Source organism: Chrysochloris asiatica, unplaced genomic scaffold, assembly GCF_000296735.1.
Source record: "Chrysochloris asiatica unplaced genomic scaffold, ChrAsi1.0 scaffold00071, whole genome shotgun sequence".
In the NCBI taxonomy this organism is placed as follows: domain Eukaryota; kingdom Metazoa; phylum Chordata; class Mammalia; order Afrosoricida; family Chrysochloridae; genus Chrysochloris; species Chrysochloris asiatica.
This window is the reverse complement of record NW_006408589.1, coordinates 6747063-6749277: the sequence shown is the minus strand read 5'-3', so window position 1 is coordinate 6749277 and position 2215 is coordinate 6747063. Positions and strand designations below refer to the sequence as shown.

At 47.9% G+C, this 2215-nt stretch overlaps 1 pseudogene; it reads left to right on the top strand.

Annotated features, from left to right (window-relative positions):
- The first annotated feature begins 584 nt into the window (after positions 1-584).
- Positions 585-2215, top strand: part of LOC102835210 — a 23216-nt pseudogene continuing 21585 nt past the window's right edge.

Below are 2215 nucleotides of genomic sequence, written 5' to 3'. Positions count from 1 at the left end.
TATGTGCCATGGAGTCGGTTCTGACTCATAGTGACCCTGCACAGGGCTTATGAGGTTGTAAATCTTTACGGGAGCAGAAAGCCTCATCTTTCTCCCGCGGAACAGCTGGCAGTTTCAAACTGCTGACCTTGCGGTTCGCAGCCCAATTCATAACCACTACACTACCAGAGCTCCTTCACTATACATATAGGTGTCCTTTTATTCAAATAATTATTCTCTATTATTTACAAATGCATTAAGAAAATTTAAAGCAAGCTATGGGCTGGGAGAAATTATTCACAGTACATATAAAGGACTTGCCTCCCGAATATATAAAAAACTCTTATAATTAAATAAGAAAAAGACAAAACAACTAAAATCTTTTGAATGCATTAAGGCTTGGAAAGACCCTTCAAAAAGAAGACATACAGCTCCCTCCCAGAACCTTTCTGTTGCCGCATTCTGACCTCGCTGCTCCAGGCTCCGGGGCACGTTCCATCCTCGCAGCCTGTAATCCACATAGACAAAAATTATAAATCATTTTCTTGCCCCGCACACACTCAAGGCGAGCATTAAAAAAAAAAACCCTAAAACATATTTTCACCATGAGGGAAATTGTGCACATCCAGGCTGGTCAGTGTGACAACCAGATTGGTGCCAAGTTTTGGGAGGTGATCAGTGATGAACCATCAACCCCACTGGCACCTACCACAGAGACAGTGACCTGCAGCTTGACCGCATCTCCGTGTACTACAATGAAGCCACAGATGGCAAATATGTTCCTCATGCTATATTGGTAGATCTAGAACCTGGGACCATGGACTCTATTCACTCAGGTCCTTTTGGCCAGATCTTCAGACCAGACAATTTTGCCTTTGGTCAGTCTGGAGCAGGCAACAACTGGCTCAAAGGCCACTATACAGAGGGGTCCGAACTGGTTGACTTGAGTCTTGGATGTCGTTTGGAAGGAAGGTGAGAGTTGTGATTGCCTGCAGGGCTTCCAGCTGACCCACTCACTTGGTGGGGGCACCGACTCTGGAATGGGCACTTTGCTCATCAGCAAGATCCATGAAGAGTACACTGACCGCATCATGAACACCTTCAGTGTGGTGCCCTCACCCAAAGTATCTGACACTATGGTTGAGCCCTACAATGCCACCCTCTCTGTCCACCAGTTGGTAGAGAACACTGACAAGACCTATTGCATTGATAATGAGACCCTCTATGATATCTGCTTCCACACCCTCAAGCTGACCACACCAACCTATGGAGACCTGAACCATCTTGTCTCAGCCACCATGAGTGGTGTCACTACCAGCCTCCAATTCCTTGGTCAGTTCAATGCCGACCACCGCAAACTAGCAGTCAACATGGATGGTGCCCTTCCCACGTCCCCACTTCTTCATGCTTGGCTTTTCCCCATTAACCAACCATGGGAGCCAGCAGTACCAGGCCATCACTGTACCTGAGCTCACCTAACAGGTCTTTGACTCCAAGAACATGATTGTTGCCTGTGATCCCCACCGTGGCCGGTACCTCACTGTGGTACATCATCTGGGACAGATGTCCATGAAGGAGATGGATGAGCAGATAGATGCTCAATGTACAGAATAAGAAAAGCAGCTACTTCATGGAATGGTCCCCAACAACATCAGGACGCTCTCTGTGACATCCCAGCCCATGGACTTAAGATGATAGTCACCTTCATTGGCAACAACCAGGAGCTCTTCAAGCGCATCTCAGAGCAGTTCACTGCCATGTTCCATTGGAAGGCCTCCCTCCACTGGTACACAGGCGAGGGTGTGGATGAGACGGAATTCACCGAGGCTGAGAGCAACGTGAACGACCTCTGAGTACCAGAAGTACCAGGATGCCACTGCAGAAGAGGAGGAGGAGGATTTCGGTAATACTCCAGGAAACTGGGTCTCCTCCAGATCTTGTTTAGAACCATGTGCTTTGCCATGAGGCCACCAGCCTCAGCGCTAAGTGTATGCCAGGGTAGCCACAGAGAAAGGAAACCAGCGAACTCACAGCAGGTAGAAGTCACTAGAAGGAAAAGGCTGGGATTTCCCATTCTAGAACAGTTTTAAGGAGGGGACTCCAGACTATTTCAGCCATCACCAGACATTTCCCTGCTCCTGTCACTTCAGCACTGGGATTAACAGTATTATCTCCATTTTTGGTTTCCCTCCAAGCTGTCCAGAGCTCCCAGTTTCTTTTGAAGGTGTCTGCTTTG